The following is a 17,460-nucleotide window of genomic DNA, read 5'->3' on the forward strand; positions in this document are numbered from 1 at the left end:
GAGATTTTTTTAGTGTGTTAAGTTGAATGTATTTTCCATACAGCGTGGAAATCCAGAACACAGCAGACGTACAGGGAAATTTTTGTTTTTCTGCTGTAGAAAAAGACTCAAAGGCCATGGTGGGGTTTTGTAGGTGACTGTCACCTGGTGTGCTGCGCTTGAGGGAAATCAGTGTCTTCCAGTGCAGTTTTGTGAAGCCAATCCCCAGTGTGACTTTTTGGAAGGAAAACAGAGCTTTCTGTCCCACAGTGTCCTCAAAGCTGAGCGCGCGCACACATGTATGCAGGGGGAAGCAGCTTTGTGGAAGCACGTAGCTCTGTAATGGCCGAGGCAACAGTACGCAAGCTGACATCAGGTGAGGGCAGGGGAGAAGCTGTCTGTTTTGTGACAAAAACTGCTCCAAAACATCCGTCCTCCCACTGCTGTGAACCCCGGTCTGCAGAATTGTAATTTTGGTGAAAATCCTCCAGGGCTCATCTTCCTGTGGAGAGCAGCCGCTGTTGCTCGCCTCACCCAGGCCTGTCTCACAGGCCTTGACCCACAGCCAAGGAGGCAAAGGTGGGGAGGCTACAAAGTCTCAGGCCCCTTTTGATATCTAACAGAGACTGTTTGTAGCTCTGTGTCATCAAGGAACCTCAGCTATAGGCAGCTGTACGGATGGCTGAGGGTGTGAGAGGGTCATCGATGCTACCACAGTGTTGACCAAGTATTGTGTTAGGGAAGTCACCCAGCTGCTGCTCCACGTGCTCTCCTTCCTGTAACCTCCGAGCCCAGAACCCTGAAATGATTACAGCTTCAACTATCAGGCAATAGATGACCCCTTGCTGAAAGCAGAGACGTGGATCCTAATTAGATCTGATCCCGAGGACCCGAGTCTCTCATTTCCAGTCCCTTCCCAGTTGAAACTCCCTTGATTTCGGTGGAATTGCGAATGATTTTCATTTTAAGGAGGCTTGGGATCGACTCTGTGGTGTCTTTGCAGAGAAACATTTGCTCTCCCAGTCAGTGGTAGCAAGACCAGCGTGGTCATTCAAGGTCTTAATCTCAAATGGGTTTTAATCCTTGTTTGTCAGGCACATGGCTGCCCAGGGAGCAATCTGTACCCACAGCCGGCTTTTTGCCCCCAACCCGAGGGCAGGCTAAGATGTTATTTGGGAGGAGTGAAGGAAAGAATCAATGCCTGTGGGTATGAGACTGCTCAGAAATAGCCTGAAGAAACATTTGCTAAGCTTTGGTACGGCTTACTTCGGAGCGCAAGAGTAAAGCAGTCGGTGCTGAGACCCTGCCACCCAGCCTCTGTGTCCATCCTTTCACTCGCCCAGTCCAAGGTGAATGTCAGCAGGCAGATCCTTGTTGCCTGCGGGCATCTGCACATCCTGACCCCCACCAGTTCAGGGCTGCTGCCTGTCCCTGTGCTGCAAAACCCGAGAACCTACCATTCCTCTCTTCCCACAATAATGTGCACATAAAGTTACCATTTAGCATTTTCTCCTAGCATCAGCTAAATAATAGTGACGCTATCTCTACTGTCATTGTGCCTTGCTAATTTTAGCTCAGATGTACTTTTTATTTCTTCGGGAGAGCAATAAAACCTTCTTCCAGCTTTGCATTTTATTCCCCTTTGAAGCCCAAACAAATTAGCAATGTTGAGAACTTTATTTTCAGAGTTCATTAAGCCCTTAACAGTAAATCCTTTTCTCACGTTCCAGATGTTGTGGTTTTCTTGACCTCAGTTTGTATTTCCCTGTGATGTGAACAAGCCGACGTCTTATTCCGTCCTTACCCATTGCTTTGGAGAGCTGAGCAAAGGAGGACATAAGCAGCCTCCTGAAACATTTTGGGAGAGAAAATCAGGAAACTTTTCACTGTCCTACCAGCTCGATGCTTCGGCTGTAGTCATTACGCGTTGCTTCAGCTGCCGAGCACCCTGACCTCTGCAGAGCTATTTTTACATATTGAATGCGTTTTTCCCAATATATTTTTCATTCACTTCCCTTGCAGCTGAGTACTTTACATTTCAGAGGTAGCGTTCACCTGCATTTGGGTATGTATAAAGCACAGCCCTTGAATAAATTAAGCATGTTGTTTCGGCAATGTGTCTAAATCGGCTCAAGCACTTCTTTTCTGCTTTGATTCTGTGGAGCATTTTGAACATGCTGAAATCTGGCAGTTTGGCCGGTCCCCTGGATTTGAGTGGTATTAATTATGTATTACACGCATTAATTAAGCACCTGAATATATCTATTCTCTTTCTGACAATGGTGAATCATTTTAAATGTAATTTGTGCGTTTTATCCTCTTCAAACGTTGGATTTTTGGAAGACAAGCACCTGCAAGCCTTTTAGGAGGTGTTACTCCTGCTGTTACTGACGTTTTAATAAATGCAGAAATAAATGCTCCCCACCAAATTGTCTAATGTCAACACTTACCTCATCGAAAGAAGTGAGTCAGTTTGAGCAGAATTTATAACATGTGCTGTACCTATAGCCGCCTAATGTGTGGCGCATCCACTTTCGTATCCATTTTTACTGTTTTCTTTGAAACCATAGTAACTATCAGTCTGTGTTCATAAATATTACAATGAATATTTGTCTTTGTGCACTTGCACGGGGAAACATATGAAAAATGGATCAAAGATAGCAGTTCATAAGGGGGAAAAAAAACAAACCCCCCCCTTCCGCGTGGCCTATCGGCCCGTCTCGCGCCTAAGCCAACGCGCTCACCCTCGCCAGCAGCCGTGTGCAAATATTGCACCGTGGGGCAAGGCAAATACAGCAATAGAGGGGAATGCCCCAAGCAGCAGAGCACAGCACTCGGTGACTTCCTGCTGCAGAGCCCACCTCAAGGCATTGACAAAAGTGTCCTGCGAGCCGCTGCTTTGCTTTCCAGATAAGTGCTTCTGCAGAGACAGGCTCACGCTGGTGGTTCGCTCAGCCACCAAGGCTTTGGGCATCCGTCAGCTGGGGAAACATGGAGGAAGGCAGGAGAGGAGTTTAGAAGAGGCTGAGCCCAACCTCCAGCTTTGCAAAACTTCTTCCTAAGGGCCACACGAGGTGCACACAACACTTAAGTCTCGTTGGGAGGCTTTGGCACTCTGTGTTTGCCCCTACGGCTGGCTCCCGGCCCCGCAAGGCAATGCTTCTCCTACAGGAGTGCAGGAGGTGTTTGCACACCCGAGCTGCTGTGTTTGCAGGGGTACGGGGAGAGCTGGTCAACAACATTGTGTGGTTTCAGCTTTTCTAGACAAAGAATTGTGTGTTTTTATGGGTTTTATAGACAAAGATTTCCGTATTTTTAGGGTATTTATTTATTTTAACAGTCTAATGCATTGGCTAGCCTGTGTATCTATTTGCCAAAAGCAGTCTGATGTAAAGAAAACATCCAAATACAATGGTCACGGAGACAGTTTACGAACTGTGTTCTGGCTTGGTGAAATCAAGTAACTTGTGGGATAGAGAAAAGAACAGTAGAAGCTGCATTTTCCAGCGGTAAGTGAAATTTGAGAGTTTTGTCTGGATAATAAACAGTTGAGCCCCATAGTTGGGATATCCACGTATAAGGAGATAGCAAAAATTGGTCAGAAACATCTTGAATTTAGATCTACTTCCTGGTATTTCTGGGTTTTGTTGGCTCTTTTTTTTTTAAGAGGTGTACGGATATGGGGACGCTTCCCTTCCTCCATTTTCTTTTTGTTGTACATCTGATGATGAAAATGATAGAGAAAAGCTAGTTAACCAAGCTTCGGGGATTTTTGCCAGGTTTAATTCAGGGCTCTATCGCCTTCTCAGTTTCCCTAGTGGGAAGCCAGAATAATTTTGTATTTTATTTGTTTAAGAGACATGAGTCTGGTCTCCTTTAAGCCGAGTCAGGCAGGAACTTACCGCTGCTGACGCAGTTCCAGGGTAAAGTGTCTGTAAGGTATATAACAAGTCAGGGTCTACAATCAGGAGCTGCAGTCCCTAGCATCGTGCTACAACCGTGTGATAGAAACGTTGGGTTTGTTTGCCTTCCTATTTCTGACTCTGGGCTATGTTTGCAGGCTCGCATCCAAAACCAGAAGGGATTGAAACCTACTGTGGGTGTGGGGTGGGGTGAAGTCAAGCCTGAAATTCTAATGAAACTATCAAATATCTCAAGGCTCGGGGTGAGTATTGGAAGCAGGCGGCACAGTCAGGGTACGGGTCTCCGAGCTTGCTTCCCACTTCAGAGCAGCCATACAGGACTGCTGGTGAAAACCAAATTGAACTATAAATGCCATCGTTACATGCCTGGGAGAACATCCTGGCCGTGGCATTCATTTTCAACGTGGACCAGGCAATAACGGGCTTGGGAACGGGAGAGAAAACACCTTCTGATGGTTTGGAAGTGGTTACTGCAGAGCTCTAAACAGTCCCTTCATTGCACAGGCACCTTCAGAGCATCAGCTGGTAAAAACATCAAACACGAATGAAGAAATTAAGCAAACGGCGCCGGGTTTGGAAAACTTGGATCGCTTCATAGTGCATTTCCCCTTACCCTTCTGCACTCACCCACACCTGTTTTGTGAGAAATATCGGCTTTCCCAAAAAGCCCTGAGGTGCACCTGCACCTTGGGGTGAGGTAATGGCAGACAGGCATGGGTTTCAGCTGAGACGAGGAGTGGCAAAAGGTATGCAGATGTTTTCGGGACCGACCCACCCAGAAATGCTGAGGGGACAAGGTTAAGAGCGGGGTGGCAATTTGGGGGAGCAGGAGAATGTGTGTGGGAGCCTGAGGCCAAGTCGGTCCTCCCAGGAACTGCTCAGTGCTCCAGCCTGGAGCTGAGAAAAACGCTGCCGTGAACCACACGTGTGGATTTCCCTTCCACTAGAAGTCGTGCCGGGTGGTCGCAATAGCCTGACACGAAAGAGAGTGATATGGTAGGGCAACAGGAAAAATTGTTGGTTAGTTTATTGTAAAGCTTTTTTCCCATATATATTTTATATATTTTCCATGTTTGGAACTTTTGTCAGTAGATAAGTTTAGAAGAGGTTTCTTTTTTGTCTTCCCGGGGAAAAAAAAAAAAAAAAGTGAAATATCTGCCTTGGTGGTTGGTCCTTCTGAATTTTGACCCATGTGAGCAGGGAGGGGGAGGGTGGTAACTGAGCATTTTCCACCAAAATTACTGTTGCATCCTTTTTTCCTTTTTCTTTTAATTAACACGTTTCACTGGAAAAAAGGTAGACAATCTGCATTTGCAGAGTCTGAGAGCTGGTGCCCCTGAGCCTCTGGGGTGGCTCATGAACAGCAGCCAGTGCTGCTCCATCCTGTTGGGTGTCCAGCTACCAAAACTTTCCTTTCCCATCCCTTGGTGGTTGACAGAACACAGTTTAAGGGGAAAAAAATTAAGAGAGTTTTCCTCCATCCTGAAAAAATAGGTTTACTGTGTCAGGACATCACTTCCTCCCTGCTGTGCAGTAATGTAGGGTTGGCCAAGGGCTGGCTCTTGGGCTGACATGAAATCTATGTCTTAGCTGGGGCTGGCTGTGGCCAGGAGCTGCTGGGAGAGCCAAACCTGACGTGGAGGCGGGGGATTCCCTACTGGTGTCTCCGGCTCACCCCAGTCTGCGGCTGAGCAGAGGACCCAAGAACAGCCGGGCTTTTTGTGACCGCAAGCCATTCAAGGGGCGGCCGATCCCTCTGGCTCTTCTTGGCAGCAGCGCACATCTTGTGGTCCTTGGCCACATGGCGTGGCGAGTTCGCCGGGTTAGGAGGTTTGGCTTCTCTCGCAGTAATTCTTCCTGGGCTCTCCTCATACCACAGCTTTCTAAGAGCTTTCTGCGGACCGCTGAGTGAAGGGCTGCAATGCCGTCATGTTGAGTGGCACCGTCGTGTTGAGTGGCGCCGTCTTTGAGAACATGCTGTGGGGAAGGGTGTGCGTGAGGGGAGCTGGTGACATGTAGGGGCAGATTTAACCCTGCAGTCTCCCACTGCAAGAAAAAGATGGGAAGAGGGGAAGATTTAAAACGGTTGAATTCAGGCACCTGTCCGATGCCCTCAGAGTTGCACGTCGCTGACAAGCAGTGTGATGTCCATGCAGGAGCTGCAGGGCATTGGAGAAGCAGGGTGCATCCTGGAGGAGTATATGGGACATAGAAATGTTTCTCCTGCCTCCAGAGCTGCAGCGTGGGGAAGGGGCTGAACCTGGGGAGGTTTTATAGGTGGGCAGGAAAGAATAGATGGAGAGGAGCAGAGCAAGAGGCAGGTGTCTTTAGGGAAGAGAACTTTTCCTTCTCTTATCTCCCCAAGCAGATTTCCACTTGTCCTAGAAAAACACATAAGGCAAAAGGACAGAAGGAAGAAAAAGAGACCAAAGGAGCATCTTTTAAAGGACTGATTTGGCCATTGGGGGGGAAGTAAAAATATATATATAAAAAAAAAAAAAACGACTTTTTTATGAATTAAAATATTTCTGTCTAGTTGAAACATTTTGCAAAGGAGGCTCCTGGACTCCCCTTTCTTGCCCCCATTTAGCTAGACAATGCAAGCCCGCAAATAAATTCAGCTCTTCCTTTGACTTGGCTGCATCCTCTTTCTGTGCCCTTCCCCCTTTGTGTTCAGAGTCAGCTGCAGTGCTTGCCTATAGCTTCACTGACCCCATTTGAGCCTAAAGAGTTTCCCACCCACTCACCCCAGGCAATAAAGCCTTTCTTTAGGTGTGGGGCTTACGGCTCTCAAATCACGCCACTGGATAAATAGCATCTGGAGCCCTGGAATATTTTAAAGAGTTATCCAAATGTTCATCGCTAAAGAAAACTCATCAAAGTTGCTTTTGGCTCTTTCTGTTCAAAGGGGGAGGCATTATCAGGATATAAGGCGTAGCTTTGCTCAGAGGCTGGGGAGATACAATACCCTCGCTGTGAACGCAAGGTCCACTTCGTGGTGCTCGGAGCATCCAGTGACATGCCTGAGAACAAGTTTTGTAGCCGCAACTGGAGGAAGCAGTCAATGTTCATGGAGTGTCAGATAATCCACTGTGACATACGATCCAAAAACATAAGGCTGACGAATATTCCTGGCACTGTGTGCCGGTGCTGAGAGCAGATTATGCATTTTTTAATGTTTGATGTTCTTTCAACAGTTAAAAGCCATTTTGGGCAACAGATAGCTCTGAAGATATTTTAAATAATAATTTTTTACCACTGGGGCTTATCAGCACTTCATGTTAAGAAGCAGCATCACAGAAGGCAGAGGCTCTCTAAGGACCAAGTTCTGATCTCACTTACACCTATTTATATCCGGAGTAACTCGGCTGAAGCAAATGGAATTTACTCCTGCATTAAGCAAGTGTAACTGAGAGCAGGATTTAACAGCCTCCTCTGCTTGGCACTTTCTGCACGTCTCTTTTATGGACTGAAGTATTTTCACAGCTCGGGCTGTTTCTGTGGCAAAGGGAAGCCGGAGCATTTTGGTTTTAGAGCCCACGCGGGCACAACCGCTGGCAAGTAGGAGCACCCAGCTAGCTTAAAGGCAAGAGTCTGCACTCCGATAGGGGAATACATCCTGCCCGAGCCAGGGGACACGAGGATTGCTCATACAACAGCTTGCAGAACCTGACTTTGTGTGAATGAACACAAAAAAAATATATATTATTTTTATATGTGAAGGTTTGTAAGTGGTATCTGTATGCACTGCGGCAGGAAACAGTGATTCTAATAACCCACAGCCTGGCATTGTATTTACTATGTTTCCAGTCCTGCCTTACATATTACAAGTGATTGTGGCTCTGCAGAGCTCTCTTGATGTGAATGTTTTTCCCTCTCAGGCAATTGCATTTCCCACTAAAGGCTGCGCTCTGCTTTTTCTGCCCTGCTGGCAGTGCAAATGTGCCAATCTTATTCTCAAGGCATGGTTCCTGTTGTGGGATCAAATGTTAGGATTTTAAAAGCTAAAGTTTGATGTGGATGAACAACTGCCTATAAAACGCATTAAGCTCTTACCCTGTAATGTATTTAATTTCACACTGACTGATGGTATTGCCCCTGAATGGATTACGGCAGGGGGCTGCCATTGTCCTACTAAACCACACTGGTTAAATAATACTTTGGAGTCTAAAGCTGCTCTGGGAGCATTTCATATTGGCTAACGTGAAATGAATACCTAGCTTTTCTGCGAGTGCTTCGGGTTGGTTTAAAAAAAATAATAATAACAATAACTACATGTTGAGTTGGTTTACAGGGCAGGCAAATTTTGCACAGTTGCAGGATGCTGTCTGCCTCTGTGCCAGGCAGGCCAGTGGCTCGAAAGAGCCCCAATTCAGGGACATGAAGGAGCTCCTCTCGGTTCTGCGGGCTGGCAAGGCTCCTGGAGCACATCTCAGGAGAGGTGCCCCACGCTCATTCCTCCCAGGTGGTTGGTGCTCGCAGTGTATTTATTTAATCAATGTTTCCTTGACATTAGCACCCAAAGGGTCAGCGACTGGAGTGCCACTTAGAGCTCAAATATGTTAATGTCTCCATGTCACAACTTAGGGGATTGGCTTCCTTATGGTTTTTTTTTTTTTATTATTATTAATAATAATAATAATTGCTTTTAGCTTGAAGATATTTTCCCTGTTACACAGCTACTGCTAAGTCTTCCTTCTCTTTGGCTCTTAGGCTGAAGTAAATCGTGAGCCACTGCAATGGACTTACACCTCCTGTACCCCAAGTCCTGGGCTCTGTTGGTTGTACGCATTCTGCCCTGAATCGAGTCACTCTGGGAAAATCCATGGTTAACTGTATGGGCTGAGCACATGAATTACATCCTCCCTTGCCCATGTCACCCTGCTCCCCATTATAGAAGACAAGCGCAAATCAAGGAGGATTTCTCAAGTCCATGTAATTGCGAGCAAATTCCACTCCCTCTGAAGTCATTTTAAAAGTATGTGCTTTCTCTGTATAAATGTATATACGGAGAGAGAGAGAGAGAGAGAGAAAGATGTGTAGCATCAGCAAGCATCGCCCATGAATGCATGGCTGGGAATGTGATCATCTGCAGTGTGCTGAAGCACGAGCCCTTAGCAACTTTGCTTATTGCATTGATTAAGAAAAATTAAAAGATCTTTTCATTCTTTACAAAGAGAAAGAGCTGTGATAAGAAAAGGCTAAGGAGGTATTAAAGCGCCGCTAGTCTTTTTTTGTTTTGTTCCCCCCCCCCCCCCCAAACTTCAGCAGAGCCAGTAAAGAATGCTGGAAGTCATCAGAGGCATGGTTGGGATAGAGAGTGTTAATTCTTCCATATCTAAGCCTCTTTGTCGAAATTCCTTTTGTCTCTTGCCCCAAGTCATTAAACACTAATCCCATCACTCTTCCTAATCCGCTGCAGTGGAGCCAGAGTTCAGTTTCCGAAACTGTCTTTGTTGCTTTCCTAATAGACAGCTTGCTCTGGATTTCGGTTGGTTCAGTCACATTTAGGGCTTTCCAGTGCAGTTCTTTAATGAAGTGCCATTAATGAAACTTTTCCTCCTTCATGCAGTGTGCACGGGCATCAATTGGTTTAGCGTTAAGTAGGGTAAGGTGCCTAGTCATCTTAGCAGCCTTTGCAAAATATGACTGTCAAAGGCAAAACCTAGGAAACAAGACCATTGAAGAATATAGCCACTGAAGTACTCATTTAATTACTAAGGATTTACAAAAGAAAATCTGTTCTTTGTGGCTTACAAAAGACAACAAGCTCAGAAGAGATAGTAAAGGGTTTGGGACCTATTCCCTTTTCTCCCTCCCCCTCTTCCCAACAAATCCGAGAAGAGGAAATGTGGCTGAGCAAAGGCATCAAAGCCCATTGTAAACTCTTTCCAACCTGCCGCAGAAATGCTAACTTTGGAAGTGGTAGGTGTTCCGCTTGCTGGTAAAATAGACTTTGAGTCCTCTTCTGCCAGGGGACGTGGCCAAGTTATCCAAATAAATCCCTCAGCGGCAGAAAGTCGAGCATCGGGCTGCTCCTCCGCGCCGCAAACCAAAACTTGGTGATGAAATCGTTTCTAACAAGGGGCAGTTGTGTGTTCAGTCTCCTTTGGTTGCAGAGGTTTTATCTGATGTGGCTGATGTTTTGAAGAGTACTTGTCAGGCTAGAATATGATTGAGAAAACTTTGTGTTCTTTCTTACGGCAGTGATGCTGAAAACTGTTGGCATCTGGTTCGTTTGCTACACGTGGAAGAAGAGGAGAAAAAAAAATCCTTGGGTAGAAGCTCTGGGAAAAGTTGCTTGTGTCTGAAGCAGGCTCACCACAGTTGGTTTAAAAATATTGCCAGAATGAGGGATTCTGTACATAGGTTTAAGTGTAACGATTTCATCTTTGGAAGGCTTTATTCTGCGGCTAGATACACATGTCCCTGAGTTAACCAGAGGATCTTTCCGCTAGCTCTTGAGATTTGGATTGAATCTTTGACTTCCATGTTCTCAGTGGGACACAAAATAACAAAATAAAGACTGTCAGTGCAGGAAAGCTATTGAAGCTGGCAAATCTGCTGGCTGTATATATTATATTCAATAGGCGTTAACGTTTTCCCTGTGATATGAACTATCTAATTACCAGCAAACTTGCGATATGAAATAAACCACATCTCATTGTACAGCACACTTTCCATACGCTCTATTTTACTACATTCATATGCCATATAAATGAGATCCAGGTTTGATTATTAAACAGTTTAATTGCTCTGGCAAAGTTGACATTACAGTGCCCTAGAACAGAGTGCACCAAAGCAGGATATTCCTTTACAGAGTTCGTCTTTTAACTGCTGGCCGAGCTGTGTTTGGTTAGTCCAGATCATAGTTTTCCCTCATTTTTGATACCAGTTTTTTTGGGGTTTCTTAGCCTTTTTTTGTTTACGTCCTTAAATTCTTGGATTTTGTTCTGTTTTCTTGCCAAAATGTTCTGGCAGGTGAAACCCTAACTTGATCTTCTTCAAACATTTCAGTGCAATTATGTTTCCTCTCATTTTAGCCAGCTTGGTAACTTGCTTTACTAAAAATCTCTCAAATCCCCTGGGAAAATAAATCAGATCCATTTACAAACTGAATAAATGACAACAAAGTGATTCGTCTGCGAACGAAACCACAGTGTTCTCTGTAGATAAAGAAAAACAACTGCATTTTGCCACTTCATCAGGGTTTCTTCCCCCCCCCCCCCAAATTCCAATGTACATCTACTGTTGGCAATAAAAGTTATGCTTGCATGTTGTTAAAATTTGTTCGTATGCTTCAGCACTTCTACTTTCCTCGTAATTGACTTGCCAAGTCTCTTACTTTGGGGAATTGGAACAGCTTTTATATGCAACGAGGAAAAATTTCCTGTACAAGTCACTTAAAAATATATATGTGTGTGTGTGTGTGTATATATGTATATATGTATATCAAGAACACATCCTGGTGTCATTTATAGGCTATGCAGGAGCAACATAAACCAGCAACATCACCAGCTGAGTACCAGCTGTCTTCTAGACTCTGACCCTTTAAACTCAGTCCTCCCTCAAGTTGCTCTGCCCATGGTGAATTAGCTCCCCGGGGCTACATCCTGGCAGAGCTTTTTGTTTAATCCTTCCCTTCCTTTCCATTTCCCAACTACTTCTCTCTTTCTCTGCACTCACCAACTGCAGCTTGGACATAGTAGTAGCGTTGGGCGGGTCAAGTGATTTCTGGGCAATGTCTTTGGCGGGGGATGGCCCATAATGGTTTGATAATCATTAAAAAAGCGTGTTGGGGACTGGCATCAAAACAAGGAGTAATGGCTAACAGTGGTGAAGAGCTTTCCGTAAAGTGGATATAACACTAAGGGTAAAAAATAGGTCTTCAACTAGTCACAGCCGTCTGGGTCAAGGCTGGATGCTGTCTTCAGCACGGGCTGGTAGGGACCATGCTTGACTTGGCTGGCAACCGTTTTGGGATGAGCTTTCATTCCCATTTGCACAAATGGCAGAATCCCATTGGATTTCAGCCCAACTGGGTCTTGGAAAATGCAGTCAGGTGGTCACCTCTGGGGGGTAATGAACAGATCTTACTATTGATTAATATTGATTTGTTGACGCGGCCATGAATGAAACATCTGTTTGTTTCCTGGGCCTGGGTTGATTTTCCCTCCCTCCTGTCTGCAAGAGCCCATGCAGGACTCCACGCAGGCGGAATTTTCTCATGAAGCCCTTGCCGTAGCTCCAACAAAAGGACATGAAGAATTTCCTTTCCTTTGCTAGCAGTGGCATTCAAACAGAAAGAGAACCCCTCGAAAATGTAAAAGCTTTTGTAAAAACACGAGAAAAGCATTTAAAACCTTTTCAAAGAAAGAAAACATCAATGTAAAGCCTTCTATAGTTGTCTGCCGGTGCGGTCTCTCTTGATTTGAAGAGGTTTTGTTAACCTTGGGGGGAGGGAGGCAGAATTAAAGTTTTTGCTGGGTTTTATTGTTCCTCTGGTTTGTTTTGAGTTCTGCGATATCTTCTTTTTCATCAACACATATGTGAACTGCGATTATACTTGCACATTTATTTACCTCTCTAGAAGCATCACTTTTCAAGCATGAAGATACTCAAGTGTATTGCTTTGGCCTGTTTCATTGTACATTTTCACTTTGATGCTGTAGTGACTGTCAATGAAATACTCCAGTGACAAGTTTGCATGATAACACTAACTAGTTGTGGCAGGAAAACCAACCCACTACCCTCAGGATGGGCTGCAAAGCTCTGTAGACCAGCCCCACATCCCCACTTTCCCCAGTAGCTTCCCAAGCAGTGCTATCAATGGTCAAAGTCAGTGCATCTGACGAAGGAGCCACAAAACTGATGGCCTCCAAAGAGAGTTTCAGTTGAACGGTAGAGTTGAACATGGAGAGCAAGACGGGGAATAGGGCAGTGAAGGAGATGAGCTGGGAGAAACTTCCTTAACCTGAGGGAAATGGGAAGGCGCAGAGCTGCATAAGAAGGATATATAGCTTCTGCTGTTTGTATGCTCCTGCTTTGACACCCTGCCCCTCTGGTAGCACTGCCCCCTGCCTTGTTAGCACTTCTAACATCCTTGGGAAGCATGGAAAAGAAATGCCCTGAGAAAAGGGATTTAATACAAGAAAACTCCCTCTTCAACCCTTGTCTCCTCCATAAAGCAGTGGCACTAGAACTGTGGGCATCCCTAGGATGCTTGCTTGGGGTGCTGAACAGAAAAGACATGAGAAAGGTAGTTTTATGGTAAAGAAGAGTTGGTAAAGCTATGAAAATCTAAAGACGCTGGAGCACTCAGAATACGTTCAGGATCTTCTGTTCCCTTCTTTCAATCTGTGTGTTTAAGGAGTAAACATTTTGCTGTGAATTTTCATGGGAAACAAAGGCTAGCTTTTGTTAGTCCTTGTTGAGGAGGGGGCGGGAAGAGAGGTCCTTAATAAATTTATCAAAGGATTGTGTCAGCTTCATCCTCTTCCATTTGTCTTCTTCCATCAGTACTAAAATCCTTCCCTCTTCCAACCAAAGCCATAAAACGTGCTCCAGTGCCCATCTAGCAACACTTGCCATGTTGCCAGCACTGGGTCTGAGGAGTCTTAGGCTGTTGGAAGGTCTCAGGGGAATGTCTCACTTGGAGAGGTGAGAACTGGTGGCTTTGTCCGGGAGGATGGTACCAGGTGCAGCGGGAAGGGGAGGGCTCAGTTTTGAGCACCCTTCCATTGGTGTCAAAGTCCACCAGTTCAAAGAGCTGGTTTTCCTTGTGGATGTCCTGCCTGCCCTTCCAAGCATACAGTTTTCACCGTGGAAACCCCAATTTGTGAACACATTTTCCCTGCACAAAAGTTTACGGGGGTACGTAGGTGAAATTCATTGGCCCCTCTTCCAGAAGAAGTCATATTCCATGACCTAATGGCCTTAGACGTCTGTGAATGATTCCAGATTTAAAATTGTCCGTGTCAAAAGAAGTGCCGAAGCCTAAAATTATCCTATGAGAAAAGCTCATACAAAGATTTCTCTTTCAACGGGGTTTGCACATCAAGTTTCTGCTGCTCAAAGGACTCACAGTGCAGTATGTCAGCTTTGATGATGGAAATATTACCCTCTTGCCTGGATTTTATTTTGTGTTTGTTTTTACTTCTCCCTCTAGCAGCCTCCAGCACCACTCTTGAAAAATGCTAATTACCCATATATACCCCCTCCTTCCCCGATGGAGAAGTGGCGACGATACCGCAGCTCTGCTGCTGGCAGAGCAGGGGTAAGGGCTGGCGGCACCCGCACATTGGGCTTTCCAAGAGAAACACTCTGACAACACAGCTCTTGAGTGCCTCAGCCATAAATCTTCTTTGGGAACCCTGCCTGCTTTATGGACTCTGCCATTTTCTCTCAGACAATTCAGAGCCTGCTCTGTTGCCTCTTGCAGAGGCACAAAAAGCATGGCTTGCTCCAGAGAGAAGATTTAAGTTTTCTATAATATTGCGATGAAATGATTGTAAAGGTTGACAGGATGGGATTCTTTTAAGCTAGAGAGCGGTGACAGCCTTCCACTATCTGCAAGGTTAGTAGAAAGCAGAGGGCAACCAGGTTTTAATCCATGTCTGTTGAGGGAAGGAATAGAAATAATCAGCTTAATATGCAGCAAGGGAGATTTAGATTAGATACTTGAGAAAACTTCCTTGTACGAGAAATGGTTAAGCTCTGGAGCAAACTATTCAGTAACTACATGGAGTTGCCACTTTAGGAAACATATCTGTAAAGGCTGTAAGGAAACATGATCCTGACTCCAAAAGAAGACATGGAAGACTCCTCAGGGACAATACTCAACTCTGGTTTGTGTGGTTGACTAACGAGAGGCTCCCTGCTATAGAGAGGCTGATGTCTGGCTCCTACATTCAAAAAGAACATAAGAAAAGCCATACTTATTCAAAACTAAAGATCTAACTTGCTCTGTTGTCTGCCACAGGGACCCACAACACCTGAAAGCTGTGTAAGCGTGCGAGAGGCATGCAAGGATGCTTCCGCCAAATTATGTCATGCGCTGCCAGTTTTGCACTTGGGGACTTGACTTCTCTAGCCAGATATGTTGTCTGGTAAAGCCAAGTCCAAGCAGCTCACCTGGTTGGCTTGTTTCTGGTAGCTTTTCAGGTTTGTTTTTTGGCTTAGGAAAAGCAAGTGGTCATGGGGAAGTGGAAGAGGCAATATGATAGCGGAAGAAAGAAGAGAAGTTGGGCAAAGGCAGAAGGAACGAAGCAGAAGGAATGAATACAGCGTTAACGTATTTGCCAGCCGCAGAGAGTGACATCTGGAGAGCAAAGACCCTCCTTTCCTTGCCGGTCCTCTGCTTGCCCCAGGGGCCCAGCCCTTCCCCGGGTCTTCCCCGGGGGTCCGGAGGGGCTGGGAGCAAGCTGCTTCGCTGAAGGCAGCAAGGGGATGACAGGTCCCTACAGTCAGCTCTCCTTACCCCCATGCTTGACTGCACTGGTTCTCGTTGGGAGGTTTATGGATGTTCAATTACCTGGATTAAGTTACTGCCAGGGACTGTAACCCCAGAGACTTCTGTTCCAAGGGTCAAGCACAGACAGGACTACCCTGAAGAAGCTTGCAGCTTTACAGTTGTAGTTGAACCTTGCTGTTGTCGTCTTCTCTGCGTCTCCAGATTTGTCCACCTAAGGTTTGGGTTGGGTGAGGCTTTCAGAGGTCCTTCAGGCATCAGGAGGCAGCGCTCCTCATTGTCAAACTGATAGACATCATTGGAGACAATCTTCACCAAAAGGAAATCTGTGACTAAGCTGTAACTTAGAGTGAAATATCTTTCTTAAAAAAAACCAAACAAACCAAAAAAAAAAAAGGCATCTCTCTGCGTCAGGACAGAACGGGGAAGCTAAGAGAATCATACAGTGGTTGTATATAACATCCAGAAACTACATTAATAGAGTACTTCCACTGTCCCATATTTTTCTGATTTTGTGAATGTCACATGTAGAACAGAATCATGTGGTTACTAATTATGACTACCAAAGTGCAATTTGTAATAAGGCTAGCAGATGTTTGCAGCACTAAATATAAAACAAAAGTCAGATCAAAACCAGCTCTTTATGCCAAGTACGTATACACTCCAGATCACGTAGGATGTGTGTTTTGTTTTTAGAACAAGTTATTTTCCATCAATTGTCTCTCTCTCACCTTTTAAGGTCCATATTTGAGATGTGAAAGATCAGGTTGCAGAAAATGGTAATAGTCCATTTGCTTGAACCAGAGTTCTGATTTTGCTTTCATTCAGGCGAACGGTTTTGCCATTGATCGCAGTGGGACAGGATCAGCCCCTCTGTTTTGCTTTCGTCAGGATTCTAAAGGCCATGTGAAAATCAGAAAAAGTTTGTTTTGACCAAAATGCCTGTGATGAACTCAGAGACAGTCATTTGCACTCATGTGAGAAGAGATCTGTTAAGAGCCATCAATCCTGCTTGTGACAGCTTATTGACACTTGCTGGTCTTTAGGATTCGTTCCTTAAAATGCTAATGCAGGCAAGTTCCTGTCTGTTGTGGGAAAATATGGTGGAACTTTGTTAGATGAGACACTCTAGTGCAAATAAATGTTTCCTGTAAGAAAGCATTTGGCTCAAATCTTTTCTCTCTCTCTCTCTCTTTTTTTTTATCTCCTAAATTGTTTCCCCATGTCCTTAGTGACACCCTTAGCAAAAAAAAAAAAAAAAAATCATTAAAAATGAAAGTGAACCTTGTACATGCCAGAGGTAATTGGGGTTTGATAATATGCCCTGGGTAACTTGGGAGCATTGAAATAATATACGCAAGTGACGGGCTGAAACTTCATGGCATGAAGGATGCCTTTCTCAAAAAGGTACATCTTGGGGGGTATTATCTTAAAATCAGAGGTGCTGTCTTCACTCTGTGCACATTGAAAACCACGTGGTGCTTTTTCTAAGAGTCTAGGTTTGCCCCAGTGGTCCTGGCTAAAATTTTCCCTGCTCTTTCGTCTGGCAGTGTGTGCTGCGCTCAGCCCATCTGGTCACCATCCTGCACCCTGGGCATGGCTGCGTTTAATGGTGAAATGATTTCTGTATGTATACAGTTGGTAGAGTGTTTTGCATACTGCATACGCTCAAGGTATTACATATGAAAGGCATTATGTAAGATTACAGGGAAAGAAAAATACTCTCTTAAAAATTGTCAGTAATTGCCCAGAATGCTCTTGTGACACCAGTTTATGATGCAGGATCCTTAACCGCTGCTCTGAAACAGTATAGTTTTTAATTTGCATTTTAAATTTTATCCACTGTGAAATCCTTTGATTTCTGTATCCTTATTATTGGCATCTCAGATGCCCCTCCTGGAGCCCAGACCCTTTGTGTCTGGTCATCTAAAGACAGCTCTAAATAAAAGGCACAAGAAAGAGAGGTTTGGGGACACGTCCCGTCTTTCACCCCAATGGGGCATTGCTCAGTGTGCCGTCCGCCTTTCCCCACTGCCAGCACCTTGAGAATTCGGCTCCTGAGCTTTTGTGTGTGCTGTCATAGCATTG

The 17,460-nt window shown here is 45.1% G+C and overlaps 1 long non-coding RNA gene across 2 annotated transcripts in view; it reads left to right on the top strand.

The window, feature by feature from the left end:
• Positions 1-15,938, top strand: part of LOC106044709 (uncharacterized) — a 385,284-nt gene extending 369,346 nt beyond the window's left edge. Inside the window, exon 10 of one of the 2 annotated variants that reach the window (XR_010830792.1) lies at positions 14,071-15,938. This is a non-coding gene — a long non-coding RNA (uncharacterized lncRNA). Of the gene's footprint in view, positions 1-1,709; positions 1,871-14,070 lie in introns of those variants that run through there. The other variant, XR_010830793.1, reaches the window with a different exon arrangement.
• The last annotated feature ends 1,522 nt before the right edge of the window (positions 15,939-17,460 follow it).

This window comes from Anser cygnoides, chromosome 3 (genome assembly GCF_040182565.1).
Source record: "Anser cygnoides isolate HZ-2024a breed goose chromosome 3, Taihu_goose_T2T_genome, whole genome shotgun sequence".
Lineage (NCBI taxonomy): Eukaryota > Metazoa > Chordata > Aves > Anseriformes > Anatidae > Anser > Anser cygnoides.